Genomic DNA, 21649 nt, shown 5'->3' on the forward strand with positions numbered 1-21649 from the left:
TCCTAGGTATAAATTGGGTTACTGGATCTGTGGAGACTATAAAGCCAAGTAAGGAAGATTCTTTTGGACCCTGAAAACAGAGTGAAATGTAGTAAATAATTACACATAAAGTAAGGGCTGGAGAGATGGCGCCCTGTTAAGAGTGGCTGCTGCTCTTGTGGAGGATGAGAATGAACTTTCCAGCACCTCCGTCAGATAACTCATAACTCCCTGTAACTCTAGGTCTAGAGACTAGAAACTCTTTCTGGACTCTGAGGGCTCTTGCATACAGATGCACAAAACCACAAAACACGTGCGCGCGCGCGCACACACACACACACACACACACACACACACACTAAATCTTCAAAAAAAAAAATACTAAAAAATACAAACAGTATGACATACGTACACTAATGGTGAATGGTATCACCCAAAGAGCCAAAGTGAGAAAAATCATTGCTGATATTTTATCTAAAAGCAATTAGATTTCAACAAAGTTCATTGATTTCTTTTAATAATTCACCGAAAAGAGGAGATAAAAGAGCAAGTTTTCTATATATGAAAATATGTTTTGCAGGAAAGCTAAATAGCTTGTTCTGTCACACCAATTCTAAATCATATATACTGAGTATTTCATTGTGAAAAATAATGTCTTTTTCTTTCTTTTTTTCTTTTCTTTTCTTTTTGTTGTTTTGTGTTTTGTTTTGTTTTGTTTTGGATGGGGTAGGTTGAGTATTGTTTTGTTTTGTTTTTTCCAAGACAGGGTTTTCCTATGTAGCCTTGGCTGTCCTGGACTCTCTCTGCAGACCAGGCTGGCCTTGAACTTGCAGAGATCTGCCTACCTCTGCCTCCCTGAGTGGGAGGACTAAAGGCATGCACCATCACACCTGGCTACAAAGTTGATTTTCTAGAACTCAGAAAGTGGAGGTTTTATGCTTCTAAAAACAATAAAATGCACTACAAATATGTTTGAAGTATGTCTGTACTTGGGCAAAGAAGGATGGCTTTCTTCTTCAACTCTTTTTTAGGACATAAACTGTAATTCTTAAAACTTTCCTACCACTTCCAGAATAACCCCTAATTATACTCTACCCCTATATATATCTATTTAGGATATATATAGGATATATATATATGTCAACAACTGATAGAAAAAGAAGCCATGAACCTGAAAGCCAGCAAGGAAGTACATATGGTAGGATTAGGAGGGAAGAAAGGGGAGGAGGAAATGATGTAATCACGTTATAATCTCCCCAAAAAACAACTAACAGAAAACACATAATTTGTAAGGTAATTTTTATATCCCTAACATATCTATAAGGCTTTGATAATGTCTATCTACAATCCAATTTTAATTTCATATATGTGCTAATACATAAAGGTATTTTACATCACATCACGAATGTGTCCTTCTATGAGAAGAAACCTTAATTTTTTTAAATTGAGAAATTCCTGTAAAGATTATAACAATTTAAAGCCATGGTACTTCACACTCAAGTAACTTAAAAATTCTTTTGTATACTAAGCCCCTGTTCCAAATTAATGCCTACGGAGTCCAGTGTATTATAAAACATGGTCTTTCTTTTTATTTCCTTTTCTGTGTGTTAATGTGTGTATTTATGTGTAAGTATAATATTAGCGTGTGTTGTATATACACAGATGTGTACGCTGCTGCATGAGACTGTGTGGATGCATAAACTTTTGCCTGCATGCAAATCTCTGTGTGTGTGGAGACCAGAGGAGTGTATTCAGTGTCCTCATCTATCATTTTCCACTTTCTCTTTTGCAGCACGATCTCTCACCAAACCTAACACTAAGCTGGCAGTCAGCACACACAAGGCTCTCCTCTGCTGGTCCCTCACTCAATGCTGGGGTTTCAAGCACTCCCAGAACCTGCTACCTTATAACATGCTTGTTGACTTCTTCATGCTTGAATAGCAAAAATAAATAAATAGATTTACTTATTTTCTATTATGTGTATGTGTGTGTACCTGCATGTATGTATGTCACACTTCCGCTGGTGTACACAGAGGCAAGAGGATGCCATCAGGCCCCCTGAAACTAGAGTTACAGGTGATTATCAGCCACTTGTTATGGTCCTTGAAGCCCTGGTCTTCCGCAAAAGTAACAAGTGCTCTTTATGTTTTTTTTTAACATGATCATATTTACATTTACTTATTCATTCATTAATTTTAAAATTATTTTATTTTATTATTTTTTTACTTTTACATATGCATGGATGTTATTATACATATATACAATAAACTACATACATCAAGAAGGACAACAAAACAATTAGGAATTATATAGGGGTTACATTCATATATTGATAAACATCTCTCTAGCCTGAAAATAGTCTTAACTCACATTCTTAGAATGCACAAAGCCTCTATTTTTGTTTGTTTGTTTCATTTTGTTTTTTAACAGAAAAAAAATCACAAATGAAATTCTGGACTCCTGGCTCTAGATCTCCTTCTTTTTCCCCCTCTAAGAATCTCAGTGGACACATGATGGGACTAAAAGATTAAGCAACAGCAGAATAAACAGAGAAGGAAGGGACCAAGAAAAGAAGGACTCAGAAGAGCTGGCTCCCTCTGAAGCAAAGTAGAGCTAAATTTCAATCAGCCTAGGAGCTATGGAATGTCCTGAGAGCTACATCCGGGAGATGTGGATGTCCTACCTTCTACTTGAATCCAGCAACATCCAAACTCCAGATGTACAAACTCCAGTACAAATTGTGGAGGCGCCACATTGTATTACAAGTTGAACCACTTCACAGATCCCTAGTGTGTCCATCTCGAGTTCCTTCATGAGCATATCAGTGGCCAGTCTGCACTGGTGCTGTGAACATCAGCCGTGCCAGGAACTTACCGTACATACAGAGCTTTCCAGACACTCAAACTTTGAGCTGAAAATTTGTGATAGAAAAGTAATTGGCTTGAGTGCATAAATAAAGCATAAAATAAATTCAATTTCATGTTTGAATGCGACTAATTTTTCAAATTTATCTTAGAAATATGTAAATAGCAAAATGTTTGATTTACAAATTTGGGACACATGTGGTCTATAAATGTTTATTGGATGCTGTTACCAATAACAACTGTTCCTATTTTTTTTTTTTAGGACAAGCAGATCTATCCTATTTTATTCAGCAGATAACCAGAAAAATAGTTTCCAAGATCTTCTACAAGCTACACTACACATCTTGCTCAGAGAGAAGTGTTTATAGAACTTACTTATTCCTGCCATTTTGTAGAAAATGATAATTACAAAGTGGTCACCACAATGAATTTACAAGGAGAGAAAATCAGTGGGGCTACAGAATGACACATGTATCAGCTCCTGTGCCCCAGGTAGCAATTTTAAATAACTAGATGGGAGGTAGACAATTAATAGGTGACTGCTTACATTCTGAACTAATGTCAGACTCTTTTATGGAAATGGCACCTTTTATGCACCTGTTTCATCTGTGACATGCACCATAAGGCACGGCTTTCTGATGCCACTTTTCTCAAAGAAAACTGTCTGTACTCTAAATTACACAGCCTCCCTTCTCAGCCATATGGGGAGGAAAGGACAGAACATGAAACACTTCTCCAGGTGGCCTCTGAGAGCCCCAATTAGAATGTCACTCTCAAGAAAATACATGTGATAAGAGAGATCCGTGAAGAGACTCAGCCAAGCTGCTACCACGGGAGCAGTAGGATTCACGCCATGAATCTCAGTGAACAAGCGGACGTATCAAGCCATATCAGCTGGCATCTGTGGCACAAGAATGAGTGCACCAAAAATCAACATAGGCACCTGTGTGTTCACGTCCCTCTCAGCTGGAAGAAACTATGAAGAGAGAAGCAGGGCAGGCAAACTCAGCGCAAACCTAGCTTCAGTTCTGCCATATTACACATCTGTCTGTGTAACCCTATAGTATAGGGAGGCATCTCCACTTACCAGCTGTCAAACCCTGGGGACTGCTAAGCAAGCTTGGAAACCATGTTGGTAGAAGGGTTCCTAGTTCCTCTCTTAAGCCTTCTATGTTACTTCTCTTCATCCTTCCTGTTTCTAAAGGGAGGGTTTAAGTATATTACTTAAAGTCCCATTAGAAACCAAGCTAAGAACTTAAGGCAACAGATATATGCTCTTGCCTCTAGCAAAACTGGCTTAGCAGTTGGGGTGAGTCAGAACTCACAACATGGGACAGTGATTCCTTGAGTGAAGAAAACAGTGATTGTAGTAAAGGATGGAGGGAGAGATTTTCATTAGTATTCTGACACATTTGCTTGCAATTCTAATAATTCACTATTAACCTACATGTCTGATTTCCCTCATTTTTCTTCTCAAGTACAGGTGTTTCCAAATACTTTTCTATTAGGTTTGACTAAGTATGTCATAATACTTTACTATAATAAATATAAAGTCACCACTCCTTTGTTGAGAATGCACTGCTAATTGTTACATAGGAGGCAGGTAAATTTGCAACCCAATATTTGTTGCTGAAAACATTGTATTGCGGACTCATCTTTTGTCTGTGGCTCATTACTCTTCCGATCACCGTATCTAGGATGCTTTTGTAAAAAACCATCACTGTTGATATTGGGGTTTATACACAAATATAAGATGACATCCATCTACAAACACCATTCCCCCAAATACTTGAGAGGCATAGTATCCAGAGAATCTAAATACAGGGATTTCTATAAATGCTCAGTGGCTATATTCCTTAGGGATACAAATAAAGTATATTTAATTTGTCCTACTTTACTGCACTCTTTCCACTCACATTTAGTTCAATAGACAACCTATTTCTAATCTCAACCTATTTCTATTATCCTATGCCTATTCATGAACAGTGATATCATATTCAAATCTGTTCTCCGCTTGCTGAATTTGCAGTCTGGTGTTATTTCTTGTCCACCAACCACAAAGGTGGCTTCTGCTTGAGCAGTTTGGAGAGTATGGTCAGTTGACCATCCCTTGGGTAATTCTTGTGCCCATAAAAGAGAATCTTGTTGCTTTTCCTTTTATTTTTATCAGGGAAAGCATCTGGTCACTCCATATCTAAATTTCAGATCACTTCTTAATTGAAAATGACCGAAGAGTGGAGAGTGGGGCCTGATTTCACACGAACTCTGGTGCCCCATATTTGACCACATCCCCTGGATGGGGAGGCCTGGTAGCACTCAGAGGAAGGACAGCAGGTTACCAAGAAAAGACTTTATGCCCTATGAACATATACAGAGGGAGGAGGTCCCCCTCAGTCACAGTCATAGGGGAGGGGAGTAAGGGGAAAATCGGAGGGAGGGAGGATTGGGAGGATACAAGGGATGAGATAACAATTGAGATGTAATGTGAATAAATTAATAAACTATATTTTAAGAAAAGAAAGAAAATGACCGAAGAAATGAAGTTCTATTTACAACACAGCCTCTATTTACAACAAAAGTCCTCAAATAGCATGTTAAACTTTTCATCAGTAAAATAACAACTAATTCATGTTTTGTAATCAAATTTCTTTGTGACAATTAAAAATGAAAGGTATAAAGTTTGTACATCTGTAATGCCATGGCATGGCCTTCCATATATGAAAATGACCGAAATGTACTGTAACTAAATTATCTTGAAATAAGATTCATGCAGATTTGTTTTCAAATGCAAAAATAGTTTGCCTTGATTATAGAAAGATATACTAAGAAAATCAGGGTTCCATACTCTCAGTGGTTCTGAAAGAAAGGTGAAACGACTGCATCATGATATATCTTATACTAAAGTCCCCAAAGCTTCTGCCTTCTAACAAAATTACCATTAGTAGTGAAAGAGTTAAAAAAATAATAATAATGTATAAAGACACTCCTGGTCTAGCCAAACAAATCCATGAATAATAGATGACCAGGGATCTTCCATGTGATGGAGGGTCTGTGAAATGTTATAAAACATTAAGTCCCCAGCTTGTGAAGTGATTCAACAAGGCTCACATGTGGGAAGGATCCCTGAGGACAGCTCCATCTGCATGCTCCCAACCACAGCTCTCTGTGAGATGAAAAGGCTGTCAGGGGATCTTGGCAGGCCCTTAATGGCTCCAAGCCTTCATCTAATGCTTCTCTCTAAGAGGCCCTGAATTTAAGCCATCCCTTCAAGGCCCTGTTACAGCATTCAGGTTCTTAGTATGTGAGCACTCCAAGGCCAAGGAAGAGTTTCTTGTCAGACAGCAAAAAGGATTAGTGGCTGTGACTCTTAAGAAGAGAGAATGTGCTCTGAGTACTGGTCCCAGTGGGATTAACGGGTTATATTGGGCAGCAAGAAAGCTTGCCAAAAGCGGTTTATCTGTTAGAGAAAATGGAGCGTGCAAAAAGTGCAGAATTCTTGATCTGCAGATAGCTTGCATTTCAATCTTTTGTTTCAAATGCAACAGGGTACCTCCTGGGGGACCCTAAAAATAGATACCATTAATGAGAAAAGCTCACTTCTACTGAAATTGCAAGCAAAATAAAAGTTGTTTCCAAGAGTTCAACATCTCTATTGGAGATGCAAGTCAACCATATCACACTTTGAAAGTCACAATTCATGTGAAGAAATAGAACGTTCAAATAATTATACTTAGTAACATCTTTGGCTTAAGCCTATTTATTTTAATGCAATCACAACATTCCATAGTGTTCTCTTGCCACATATCTACATGTATGGATATACCTCAAAACATTATATGTCTTTAATTTTTTTTATTTTATTATTTTTTTTATTTTACATATACATTTATATTACTGCACATATATCCAATAAACTGCATACAGCAAGAAGGACCATAAAACAATTAGGAATTATATAAGTGTTATATTCATAATGTTTTGCCTATTTGTATTTGGCAACCTTGGAGAAGACATATTTCCTATCTTGGTGAGTCTAAAATTTTTGTTTTATTTTGTTTTGTTTTTTTTAATATATTTTATTAATTTATTCATATTACATCTCAATTGTTATCCCATCCCTTGTATCCTCCCATTCTTCCCTCCCTCCCATTTTCCCCTTACTCCCCTCTCCTATGACTGTGACTGAGGGGGACTTCCTCCTCCTGTATATGCTCATAGAGTATCAAGTCTCTTCTTGGTAGCCTGCTATCCTTCCTCTGAGTGCCACCAGGCCTCCCCATCCAGGAGACATGGTCAAATATGGGGCACCAGAGTTCATGTGAAAGTCAGACCCCACTCTCCACATAACTCTGAAGAATGCCCTGTCCATTGGCTAGATCTGGGTAGGGGTTTGAAGTTTACTGCATGTATTGTCCTTGGCTGGTGCCATAGTTTGAGCAGAACTCCAGGGCCCAGGTCTGCCCATCTTAATGTTCTTGTAGGTTTCTAGGACCCTCTGGATCCTTCTATTTCCCCATTCTCCCATGCTTCTCTCACCTAGAGTCCTAATAGGATGTCTTCCCCTCTGTCCCACTTTCCTGGTAAGTGAAGACTTTCATGGGACATATCCCTTGGGCTAGTGTCCAGATATAAGTGAGTATATACCATTTGACTCTTTCTGCTTCTGGGTTAACTCACTAAAATTTTGAATGTACATGAGTATCTATCAAATCTCATCTCTATCAACTTAAAAACATCTATCTAGACCTAAAAGCAACTTAATCCCTAAACAACTAAGCTTAATTGTAAAACTAAACTGTCTGGTCTTCAACCCCCCCTCAGAGACATGAGAAGAAATAAAATAATCTGAGTAGACAGGATGTACAGGTTAGCAGCTTCTGAAATGAGAAAATGACAGAGACAGTTTTCAGCCTAGATAGTCACCCAAAACTCTCTATAACATTGGAGCATCATCTTCAGTCTTCTGGCCCATTATATATGGCAGATGTATTTGCAAAGCAGGGACTGTTGAGGTCTGGCCATGCACTCTGCTTGCATCCAAGCTTGCCCACTTTTCAGCATAATTCTGTTTGTGGCAGAAACAAGGACATTTTGCCAGGTGGCTGGTTTGTCACATTTGAAGCCATCTTCATAAGGAAGCTTTTTGCTGCTCATCATCTTTTCTGAGGTAGGCTGGATGTTGCCAGGAATTAACCTGTCTTATTGTCAAAGGAACCTTAAAATCATAAAAACATCTTTACATGCCCTATTCTGTATGTCTCTGAGGTTGTTGAAGACCTTATCTAACCTTATCTATCTGTAGAATCTTATCTATCTGTTAAACCTAGGGTGTATATTCTTGTGATGAAAATAGACTAATAATTGACATGACCATGAGTTGATTAACTAACGCATTAGAACACATCACTTCAACACACTCCTTAATTTTCTCACTTTTATTTCCCTGTCTATAGATGGAAATACAATAATACTTGCCTTGTGAAAGACATTTCAAAAAATGAAGCAAAATAAGTTTGGATGCAAGTGGGTTTGGGTCTACATCATATCAATGACTTCCTTAAAAAATAAAAAATATATACTAAATACCTTTAGGTGAATGTTTAACTAAATCATCATCTTGCAGTCTCCTTTAAGGTTAAACATTTACTATTTAATGTGAAGACAATGGAAATTAGTAGTTCTTTCCAACCTGAAAAGCCAGAAGTAGGTATAAAAAGACATTTAAATCTTTTTCATGTTGATTCTTTGACATCCTCATGGGAAAAATTAATTAAGACCAATGACGTAGGCTAGGCACTGGGTACTGCAGTTAGTCCTTGCTTGCAGGAGCCAGTCAATACAAAATATGCAGAAATTAATCTTTCATGGGGAACGGATTCTTGGTTTAGCCAGTTGCCTAGGAATAAAACCTATGGGCTATTATCAATTACTGGCTTACTTACAGAATTGCAAAATGTATTAACACTTTAGGGAAACCGGAAGATGACTACACAGAAGGAGTCAATACTGCAATTTCTTAAAAATAAAAGCTTGTTCATTATATTTAGATAATTTTACTAATGCAGTCAAAGAAACAATGTAAGTACTTAGATTATACAATATACTTTTGCCACATGAATTAGTTAATGCATTAATTAGTTCCATGAAAAATTAATTAAGACCTCTTTATTCTGTAACTATTCATAGAAAGAAAGCTGGCCTTCTGATGAAAGATTTGCCTGGTGGTGGATTAGTAAATGTTTAATAAGTGGCTCTAGAAGACAGCAGGGCAGGCTGATCTGTGTCATTTGTATACTTGCACATGAAACTACTTTTTTTCATAGCAGAATTTTTCCTACCAATATGATATCAGCAGATGTGTGACTTGGATGAAATGTTCTATAATCTTCACACTTCTATCTAAAAGTCCTACCCAACAGTGCTGTAAATATAAAATAATAGCCAGATGGTAAATATGTTGACTTCTGAATATGCACTACTTTTGTTTTCTAAATAATTTATTTATAGCTCATATAGTTATTTTTAAATAAAAGTATGTTTAACAATTGGCTCATAAAATTTCTAAAAACTTTATAGTAAACTTCCCAGCTGAGACAACCTGGCTATAGTCCACAATTGCCTGAACTTACTATAGGCCAGCTTAAAAAACAAAGTAATATGGAGAAGAAAGAGCAGAAATGGGGCATAATTTCTGAAGGATGTTTAGAACAGATTTCAATGCGAAAAGGGCATGTGAATTTCTTCTTGTAACAAAAGACAAATCCAAAATAGGTTTCTTCTCATAAACTACAATTTGAAAGATTTCCTTTATTATTTAGGTTTAAGGAGCTTAGTGTGGTGATACACATCTGTGGTGATACACATTTGCATTACCAGTACTCATGAGGCAGAGGGATCTTCACAAGTTTGTAGCCAGTCTAGACTACATAGTATGACTCTATCTGAAATTATGTGTGTGTGTGTGTGTGTATTCTTATTATATATTAGTGAGATCTAGTGAAAATTTGAGGAATAATTGCCAATAATCAGAATTTTGCATTTTGAAAAATATTAATTAAGGTCATTTTACTATAAGATGCTTCTTTGTGGAGGAAATAACTCAAGCACATCTTCTCTTGTGCCTTGATTAACTGCCCTCACCACTCAGCATGCTTAGCACATGGCTTCCTACTTAGAAACATTTATTATACTACATACTGATCAATACCAAGATATAGATAATGTTACTCCTTACTGGAACAAAGAGAAACTGTCAGCATTATATTTATGACTTAACATTGCCCTGGTTGAGCTCAAGTCTCTTACAAGAAGATAACTGCTACAATATAATTCCTCCACAATCTCTTTCTGATTCCAGTTACTAACAAAGGAACCTGGTGTTTGCCTGAAGTGTTCAGAATGCAACGTCCTGTGGAAAGAGTAGGGTGAATGTATCCAACGTGTAATTCAATTTAATGGTTGAAATATACGCCATCAGGCATGGGAAACATTCTAAGGTATGGTCCTTCCATTTTTTTAAAGGAAAGAAAAACCTTTGGGGAACAAAGTTAAGATATTTAGCACCAAATTACTGGAGAAGGATCCATTGCCAGTAGTTCGACCCCTGTGCTCTCCAGTCCTCAGTCCCATGTGCCACTCATTATAGGTAAGTGTATCTACTCCAAATTAACACCCTGTAGTTTTCCTGTTGTATCAAGGGTGTCACCTTCCCCAACCCATGTGATGTAACTAAACTACATTTATTCTGCTGTAGTTATGTTACTGTCTTTTGAATACCATGCCTATAACTAGATAGGCGTTTCCATGACAAGGCATTCACAGGACATCTCCCGTTTTATTTCAGGATCTTTGCAAAATCTTCTAAATTGAAAGCATTGATTAGTTCTGGGACATACCTGTGTTACATCAGCATTCACTGCTAACCATTGCTAAACAGCATGATTTTGAGTGAAGATGATGTTCTGTTGTGGATGCAGGCATTGTTAACAGTTTCCTCTAAGATTGAAATGTTTCGTCTTGCAGGGAAATTCCCCTCAAACAGAAAGTTTAACAACTCAGAACAGTTTCAGGAAGTCTCTGAAACTGACCAGATTCAATAAACCCCTCCCTGCCGAAGTAAACAATAAAATCTGAGAGTCCCTCTTCAAGTTACAAAACTGAGCTACAAGGAAGATTATCAGAGGAGAAAAGCTGCAATGAGACTGAGACCAGATCAGCTGACTGGCAGAAGCAGAAACTACCCAAGCATCCCAGAAGATGTTAGAGTAACCAAGTCATCTAGAAAGGACACTCTTCGATCTGTTGTGCTGTCTGTAGGCTGTGCAGTGTACTCCAGGTCCCCAGATTTGTGAGCTGTCACTCATGCTGTGGTGAGTTTTAGTGATGCAGCAGTCTTTGAGTCACTTGTTCTGTAAGTAGCCTCTCACCCATATTCCTGTAAGCAAACTCAACAAAACTCACTGGTTCACCAAATCGCAAGTTGGTGGTATTGGTACTTCAATCTGTCCTGCGTTTCTTGTCTAGGGTGAGTAGATGTGTGTGTGTGTGTGGTGTTGTTGTTGTTGTTGTTGTTGTTGTTGTTGTATCTCCCCAGGAAAAGCATTAAGATTTGAAGGCATTAACAGAAATTCATGTTGCAAGCATGTAACAGAAAGCATGAATGTTTGTTGCACCTAAAAATGATATATTTTAATCTTATCAAATATTTATCATAGAGTATCCCTAAATTTGAAATAAGAGACATAATCATAGTTACATTTGATTTCTTTCTCTTTTGTCAAAACTTGTATTAAGATATAGGCTAGAAGTAATGTAAGAAAGTCAAAGTAAATAATTCTCATTGTTGACAAAAATCTCAACTTATACACTAGGTAGTTTGACTTTACAAAATGACTAACATATATATTCTCCCATTGTAGATCACCTTAACATTTACACTATTTATCTAACTCAAAATGTGAAGTCTAATCTCAGGCCAGGGACTCACTAGTGGCAAGCATGTGACACATGCCCAACAAAGAAGCCCTTCCATGTAGACCCTATCTGAAGGACCTCGGCTGAGCACAGCGTGCTTTTTGTCTCACAGATTCTTTAAGCCTGCTGATCTCTTCCTTTAATCATGATCTCTCTATCACCATTATTATTTCATGCAGATACTGGAACATTGGGATAAAGGGAAGGCAGATGTGTCTACTGTCTAGCATTCTGTTCCAAAGCCTTCTGATTTTGTGTTCATATTTTAATTTTGTCTGTTTTAATTTTTATTATAGAATGGATATTTGGGGAATTTTTTCTTTCTCTTCTTTGGCTCTGTTTTGCTTCGTTATTATTATCATCACCACTCTTGATGATGATGTAGTATGATTATTATGTTGTACTTTAGATAACGTGTCATTCTGAACTCACAATGGTCCAGAGCTTACTATTTAACCCAACTTCGCAAACTCACTCCAATCCTCCTTCTCAAAATACTCAGTATTGGGAGTATAGGCACAAGCTACCATGTCCAGTTTTAGCATCTGGTTGGTAAGTTACCTTGCTTCTTTGAATAAAATGTACTTCATTTGAAGAACATAAATGCTGAAGACTCAAACCAATGTAGACTTATTCTTTTTCCTGTTCATCCAAATTTCAGTAGAGAAACTATACAAAATTCATGTCAATGTGATTTTTGTCTAACAGTGCCAAAATACTTATTGACCCAATTTTCTTATGACTAAGTTACTTAAAATTCTTCTCTTTATATAATCAAGTCATTTCTGCAGGAGTACAAGACACACTAATATATCACAGGAAAAAATCTGTGTGGGAAAGGTAAGTGCTAGAAAAAGCAGGCTGTGTTTGAATAGCAAATGTTACTGAAGTCCTAAGGATGGGAAATTTTAATTCCCAAATTTATAATGAGGATTCCCTTCTTAGGGAAAACAAAAATTTGTATGAAAGAGACCACTATGAAAATGAACTGGATAAAGTTGAGGACATTATTTTTAGACTCAGTAGCTCTTTCTGAAGAATGAAATAAAAATGAGTATATACAAATAATTTCACTTCAGTGACCATTGTTCATTTCCATTTTCTCAGTCTTAGAAAGATGAGAGGAAAGAGACAGGAATAAGAAATGGGTGGTTTCTAGAATGTTGAGATTTGTCCCTATAGAACAGGGGGTGCAGAGTTATATAAGTGAAAAGTAATTCTTTATCATGGGACAACTAAGACATCCGGTAGCTTAAACAGAAATTTTGTTATCTTTTAAAGAATATTATATTATGAAGGTATTTAGGATCTTAAGTAAACAACCACATAGAAGACCACTCCAGTGTATCCATGGGCAAGATGGAAACTATCAAAAGGATTAGGGAAGATAAGAATAGTGTTAAGCCAAATAATATGAAGTATTCATCAATGAAATAAAACATGTAACTAGTAGGTGGAGCTTGAGAGAGAAAAGATATGACAATATTATGTCTTTTTGTTTTCCAGAGCTGAGGACCAAACCCAGGGCCTTGCACTTGCTAAGCAAGTGCTCTACCACTGAGCTATAAAATCTGTTTGTCAGGGAACTTATACCATGTGATGTTCAGAAATTTCTTTTTTTAAGATTTACTTATTTATTTATTTATTTATTATGTATACAGTGCTTTGTCTGCATGTACATCTGCAGACCAGAAGAAGGCACCACCATGAGGTTGCTGGGAATTGAACTCAGGGTCTCTGGAAGAGCAATCAGTGCTCTTGACCTCTGTCATCCCTCCAGCCCCCAAAATTTCTGGTAAGTGCCTATCAGAAAGCTATATCTGAATTAATCCCAATCAGCCTAGTAACCATGCAGGCCTTAGTTTGAGACAGATAGACCAATAGTGACTATAGTTAATGATATGTACTCAGTGTGTGAACATTCAAAGCAAATAGGTGAGGTATTTATGCCAATTCAGTTGTTTGAAATCCCCCCAATTCTGTATTTACACCAAAACATGACATTATTCATATATTTGTGTAAACGTATTATCTGACTATTTTTAAAAAGAAACAAAATAAGGACTTGCAAAGCAGAACTAAGAAATTCCTCAACTTTATACACAGGGTCTGAACTATCCTAGTGTATACTGGAGAAAAAATATGGGAGAGCATCAAGTAAACCTTTAAGCCATGTATTATGAGACCTGGGGGACAGTTACTGAAGGAGAAAGACAGAGACACACAAAGTGAGACCTCCGGGCCTATCACTGCAATATTCCTACCATGGTGACAAACCATCACTGACCCGTCTTCTATTTGGGCTCCTTCCAAATGGATACAGCTCAAACGGAGTAGCTCAGACTGCTCTGAGAAAAAACACTAAGCTTGACTCACACTACCTGGATGTCATGTGTCTCAGTAACCAACCTTTTCAGAATGGAAAGACAACATTCTCTAGGAATCCAACAGACTGACTCCATGGCTTAATAGTCAGTAAGCCTCTAATGGAGAAAAACACATGTGCAAAGCATAGAGTTTAGGAGCTGGATAGTGCATCCAGAGTGGCGGAGGCAGCCTAGGAGACCCAGTTCCCTTGTGTTTACCTTCAGAAATGAAGCATCTGGCTCCTTGACACTCTTGATGAAAGTCCAAAGTCTTTCCAAGATTTTCCAACCCAGAGAACTTGCCTCATTTGTGTGACAGATCAGACCGAGCCCAACTCATCACAACCAGCAAGCTTTACAGGTCAGGCAGACCAAAGTACAGGAACAAGTGGTCAGCAGAATCAAGCTCCCATGAGACTGGTAAGGAGTGCTATGCTTCTCCCTGTTCCTGGTGGCTTGTCTGCAGTTTCTGAATGTGCTGGCCTGAGGTGGCTCACTGGCACCTCATCCTGCAGTTGTGTCCTCTGTGGCCTAGCCATTCATCTTCCTTTGTGCTTGCATGTCTTTTTGTACAAATTTCCCATAGCTCTGTTCCTCTCTAAAAATCTGACTATTGGTCTCCTTATTACATTTTCATACATACAATGTATTTTTACCACATTCAGCCCCCAATTATCCTCTCTTGACTCCCTCACTCTTGCTGTTCTTTTCTCTTACCAAGCAGTTCTCTTTCTGCTTTCAAGTTTGTTCGTTTGTATCTGGGAAGGAATTGTTTGCTTGGTGATCAAAGACTCTAATTAATTAAGGGTGATTATATGTACGTGGGTGAGGATTTAATTGCTGGAGCATGGGCACCACCAAAGAAATTGTCTTCTTTGCTCCAGCAACCATTACTGCCAAGATCTCCTCAGCATGGAGTGGGGACCTATGTTTCCCTCCCTCCCGGCAACAGTAAACTGCCCATAAACCCTCAGATAGTGTTTATATGTTTTAAAATAAATGTAAATAAAATGACAGGCTTACTGTTCGTCTAACAAAAATGAATCAAAAGATACAATTGTATAATATTTCTTTGCATACGACTTTATTGTTCCTAACTACAATTCTTATAGTTTTCATTGTTCTTGTTTTTTTATTATTAATTTATTCATATTACATCTCGATTGTTAGCCCTTCCCCTGTTTCCTCCCATTCTTCCCTCCCTCCCACTTCCCCCCTTCTACCCTCCCCTATGTCTGTGATTGAGGAAGGAATTCCCAAAATTGGTGGACAAATGGATTGATCTAGAAATTATCATAATGAGTGAGTTCACCCAGAAGCAAAAAGATACAAACGGTATATACTCACTTATATCAAAACACTAGTCCAAGGGATACGTACCATGAAAAACTTTACTTACCAGGAAAGTGGGTAAGAGGAGAGGACATCCTATTGAGACTTTAGGCGAGAGTAGCATGGAAGAATGGGGAAATAGTAGGACCCACAGGGTCCTGGAAACCTACAAGAAGAACTTTATGACAGGCAGATTTGGGTTCTGGGGTCCTCCTCAAACTAAGGCAACAGCCAAGGAGAATATAGGCAGTAAACTTCGAACCCCTACCTAGACCTAGCCGACGAACATGATATTTTCCACCATTGAGTGGAGAGTGAGATCTGACTCTCACACAAACTCTGGTGCCCCTTTTCTGACCATGTCCCCTGGATGGGGAGGCCTGACAGCACTCAGCGGAGGGATAGCAAGTTACCAAGAAGAGACTCCATATTCTTGTTTTTTTTTAATGTGTGTGATTCTTCTATGCATGCATGTTTGTGTATGCGGATGACCATATATGTGCAAATATAAATGTGTGCCCTTGTATGTTCGAGATAGAGTTTGAGTTGAGGAGGCTTCCTCCCATTCTCTACTTGTTTTTTATTTTTTGGGGTTTTTTGTTTGTTTGTTTGTTTGTTTGATTTGTTGAATTGATGAAAGTTTTTTCTTTTAAAAATTTGTTTATTTATTTATTTATTATTAATTAATTTATTCAGATTACAACTCAATTGTTATCCCATCACTTGTATCCTCCCATTCCTCTCTCCCTCCCACACCCACCCTATTCCCCTCCCCTAGGTCCATGACCAAGGGGGACCTCCTCCCACACTTTATGGTCACAGGCTATCTATTCTCTCACTACTTTATATATTGAGGCAGAGTCTTTCCTGTAACCTCTAGCCATCTCTCTCCAGGGATGCCCTGTCACTGCTGAAATTACAACCCCAACACCAGCTCACTGGTGTTTATATGGATGCTGGGGATCCAAACTCAGTCTTCACCCATGAACATCAAGTGGGTTACCGGCATCTCCCAAGACTGCTTTCGTTTGTTTGTTTTTGTTTTTACTTGAAGTGTTTGCTCTGTTCTCCCCCCTCCCCTTTGAGACAAGGTTCTTATGGGGTCTGAAGGAATTGTTTTTGTTTCTTGTTTGTTTGTTTTTATCTAGTTTTTTCTTCTCTCTCTTTTGCTAGCTCTTTACTCTCTGATGACTCTGCTTTCATTACAATTCTCATTTTTCTTTACCCTCTATTCCAAGATAATTAATTCAGAGTTTGGAATAGCAATATTCTCCATGTTTTTTAATTCTGGAGACTTGATCAAATCTGTTCTCTGAGTTCCACGGTCATGAACCTGGCAATCAGAACTGTAAATTTTTTAATTGATTCTGTGTATCACTAGACACTTCTGCTTGCCACCCGCATGTTCCTACATGTATCCTTCAACACTACCTGCCCTGTGGCCCTGTATTTTGTAACATCACATCTCACTCGTCTGAACTGGATGTATAGGTCATCCCTCAGCCTTGGGCTAATGCAAGGCGATTTCCACACCAGACACGCCATAAATTAATTTTCCTAACCTTTTTAAGTTTCATAGGATGAACCAGAATATTGAAATAAAGACAACAGAAGTTAAGAATTACATTGCAGGGCTGAAAGGATGGCTCAGCACTTAAGAGTGATGACTATTTTTCCAGGATACGAGGAGTCAATTCCCACCATCCTTGTGGCAGCTCAAAACCATCTGTAACTCCAGTTTTAGGGAGTCTAATATCTTTTTTTGTACATGTAGACAGAACACCAATACACATAAAGTAAAATAATCTGTAAAAGGTAATTTTTCTGCACAGAAGATAGAGAACTATTTAAATTACACCATGTAAAAACAAACTATCATTATACCTACATTGTATATTCCAAACTAGCTGTCTAACATTTCTGAGAGATGAGCAGTACATTTTAGAGGACTTAATTCAAAACTCACACAGATAAGCCACCACAGGTCATTCACCGACACATGTTATTTAGGCATTTGGATGTCACAGGTGCTCTTCTCACAAGATGCTTATAAGGTGGAATAGAAAGTCTTGAAACTTCGCTTTCACTGTCAGAAACACATGCTAATTTTCTTTAACTGGGGAGGATGCTCTCTAAAATGAAACATATTGCCCATCTATATGTTAATAGCTGCTTGTTTAAGTAAATCTCTTGGGGTTTCTGTGACTATAAATATGTCATCAGAGTTTTGACTTTTAATGGGCTCATTACCAGCTCTGACAATAAATATAGCTCTCACCATAAAAGAATACAAAATATAATAAGTTCTCCAAGTAAGGACATGCCAAGTTTTACTGAACATGCCTTAGTGTCTGATTATGTGATGTTGGAAGATGCTTAATACTTTGTAGGAATCGTGCCTGCCGGCCATAGTGTGTTCCATACTTTCCTGAGGCAGTTCAGAGAAAATGTTTCTGAAATGCCATGTGGAAGTAATGGCAGAATTTAAAACACACACATTTAAGGTTCATTTTAAAAAGGTGACTAAAGCCGACTTAGCAATCTTATAACTGAGTGCTCTTTTTAGCTCTATACCCTACACACCTGATATTAGAATACTTGCTTTTATATAGATACACAGCACCAAAGATGTCCTTACAGAAAATGCATTTAAAAGTTCTTTGATGACTTGAGAGATGTGAAGAATGTTAACGAAACACTTTTTCTAGGAAGAATCGCTTTACAAGTTTTCTGTGCCCCTGTCTTTATGTTTTACACCTTCTTTTTAATCTGGTCTGGTGAAGTTGGAACATAAGGGTGAAATATGTGGAAACACATAAGTTTGCATGGAGAAAAGGCAGTAATGGAAAATTGTCGAGACAGCAGAAAGAACGAGGTAGAAGAAACATATTGCAAATCAAAGTTCGTCAACATTGGTTACCTAAAAATGGCAAGTTCACTCTATTTAGATTTCTCATTTTGGTGTTTTTTCACTCCAGAGGGAATGAGGTTCATAAGAAATGGAATTAGATCACCAGAGGAGTCCTTAGGCTGTCTAGCTGATCCTTTATCCTCACTGTGAGAATTCCCTGCATGAAGTCTGCATAGCCAAGGTCATCCCTTCTTCATACCAGCACTTGGTAAGGGTTCAGAATCCCCACCTTCTGAGAGATGGTGGGAGTAGAGGAAAACATGAAAGGAAAAGGGGGCAGCTGTTTTCAGTGCAAAGTGCACTAGGCCTGGGAAGCTGGGGTCCTGTCACCTGGCATACTGGAGCAGGATCTCATAGGCTCCAAGAATTTATTTCTTAAATTTTCATGGCATCTGTGAGCTAGTTTTCAAACATAACCATTATTGTCAATTCAAGTATATAAATTTAAATAAATCATATTCAAAACAGAAGTTCTAAGATACCTAAAATTCATTCCTTCATAATTATTTTACCACACTCTTCTTTATCTGTGCCTTTGAAATTGTTTAAGCATCTTATTTTATCTGGATAGTAGAAATACTACATAAAAGTTCATTTGTAACTGGCAGAAGCGGGAGTATTTATAGAAAAGACATTGGAAAATGCTGCAAATTGGGATGTGACTTATTACTCACTCATCATCTCTGACTGGACTTAAATTTTTGGGTAAGCATGTTTAATAATGCATACTAAAGCTACAAGCATGTAATGTATGTAAATACTACTTTGTCAAAATTAATTCATAAATAAACTCTTAGTCCCTGAAAATTACTCTACAGTTCAGAAAAAAAATCTGTCCATAGCATTAATGAAATCTAATTTTGTTTCATTGTCCTTTCTCCTTAAAACAAAAATATCAAGCAGTATTCACATCAAATATATGAAACCAAGAGCTTTTCAAACTAACAAAAGAATTCTTTCACATAACTTATAGTAAGAATTACTGTGAAGCCAGGCATGGTGGTGCACACCTTTAATCCTAGCACTTGGGGAGGGAGAGATAGGCAGATCTCTGTGAGTTTGAGGCCAGCCTAGTCTACAAAGCCAGTCCAAGACAGCCAAAGTTACACAGAGAAACCCTGTCTTGAAAAAAAAAACACAAAACAAAGCAAAACAAAGAATTACTGTTTTTCCAAGGCAGTACTATTCCTTATATAAATACTATCATATATGATATAATAATGAAATAAGAAAGTGTGCTGAATAGTTTTTTGTTTGTTTGTGTTCATTTTGTTTATTTCTTTGTTTATATGTATGTTTTTCAATTCAGGAAGAGAAAACACCCCAAACAGATTGTCCTATGGGCAAGCCTGTGGTATATTTTCTTAATCAATGATTGGTCTGGGAGGGTCCAGCTCACTGTGGGTGGTGATTCCTCTGGGCTGGAGGTTCTGGGCTTATATGAGCAAATCCTGGGAAGCAGCATCTTTTCCCCCAATGTATTCTGCTTCAGTGTCTACTGCGAGGTTCCTGCCTTATGTTCCTACTGTTGTTAACGATCGCTGATAATATAAAATTGTCTTAGCATCCCATCACAGGCAAGGAAACTCCCACTGAGACAACACATGAGGTTTCTTTTGTTTAAGTCCTAATTCTGAAATGCACGTGATTATGCCTCCTCTGCCTCTACTGTACTACTTCAACTTACCTTAGGGGGAAAAAAACAACCAAACTTTAATTTTATGAGTTCCTCATAGGCAAATTAGTGAAATAGTTACCTCCCAAAGAACAATTTCAGGTGTCAAAAGAAAAAATTATGTGAAAATGCTTTATAGACTGAGAATGCAGGCATTGTTGTAAATTCAGCAAATATGTTTCAGCTCCTGAGCACTAAACACTTAAAGTGTTTACAAAGAATAATGTTTGGTCCTGGCCTCATTTTGCTTACAGTGATTAGACAATCATGAGATGTTTATGTAAGCGGACAATTTAGGAGAGAGTGAAGTGTACATCACAGAAGAAAACGAAACACCAAAGGCTAAGAAATCAAAGGAACACAGGCGAATTATACAGAAAACTCAAGGAAGACCCATCCACAAGATGGGAATTTGAGAAGAGGTTGCAAGAATAGGTTTGTATCAATGGGGAAATAGTTCCTGGAAAAAGCAAGAATATTCTGGGCAGATTGATGACTCCAGACTGTTGCCATCACAAATATCATCATGTAAATTGAATTATGACTGTGCCGATAAGTTTCTTGAACCCTTATGTATTAGGTAAGACTGAAACCATGCTTAATGGGTCGCACAACCCAGTGGGTTTATTCACTGCCATAAAGAATACAGGTTGAGTGCAGAGTGAGGTCTGACTTTCACACGAACTCTGTTGCCCCATATTTGACCACGTCCCCTGGATGGGGAGGCCTGGTGGCACTCAGAGAAAGGATAGCAGGCTACCAAGAAGAGACTTGATACCCTATGAGCATATACAGGGGGAGGAGGTCCCCCTCAGGAACAGTCATAGGGGAGGGGAATAAGGGAAAAATGGGAGGGAGGGAGGAATGGGAGGATACAAGGGATGGGATAACAATTGAGATGTACTATGAATAAATTAATAAAATAAAAAAGAAACGAAGGAATATCAAAATGTCAGTGAAATGCATGAAACGGTTGATTTTCTTTAAAAAAAAATTATTCAGTTTCCTAAGTTAAAAGCCAAGTTCACTTCTAAAAACCACCATACAAGCTGTCCTTTGACTTCTTCCCTAAGGTAAAGAAAAAAACATGCTCACATGGAAGATTTAAATTACATATTTCAAAACAGTGTAGTGCAGGATGGTTGTCCGATAGGTTCATGAATTCATCTGTTTGGCGCGGGTGATTATAGAAGAAATAGCACATATAGAGTGAAGCTTGGGGGTGGGGCGGGGATTGGAGAAGGGAAAATGTTTAAAAACCTCCAGTGAACAAGGACTAAGTCCTGGGCAGCAGCATTATTGCAGCTCCTCATTAATGAGCCCTGCGAGAGCTATCGATATCAGGTAAAGTTCTGCCGAAAGCCTTGTCAAAATACACTAGTTACGCCTTTATGGTTTGTGACAAAACAAATGCAGTGATTCAGAGAAAGCAAGTGCGGTGGGGCATCTACAGGATCTGATCCCTACCCTGAAAAACAACACAAAAACAAAACCCACAATCTCTCTCTCTCTCTCTCTCTCTCTCTCTCTCTCTCTCTCTCTCTCTCTC

General features: G+C 37.9%; 1 protein-coding gene across 2 annotated transcripts in view; it reads right to left on the bottom strand.

The window, feature by feature from the left end:
• The window catches only part of NKAIN3 (sodium/potassium transporting ATPase interacting 3), a 564680-nt gene that overhangs the window by 541247 nt on the left and 1784 nt on the right, over positions 1-21649 (bottom strand). The gene's annotated exons all lie outside the window — the stretch shown is intronic.

Source organism: Acomys minous, assembly GCF_964271855.1.
Source record: "Acomys minous genome assembly, chromosome: 1".
Lineage (NCBI taxonomy): Eukaryota > Metazoa > Chordata > Mammalia > Rodentia > Muridae > Acomys > Acomys minous.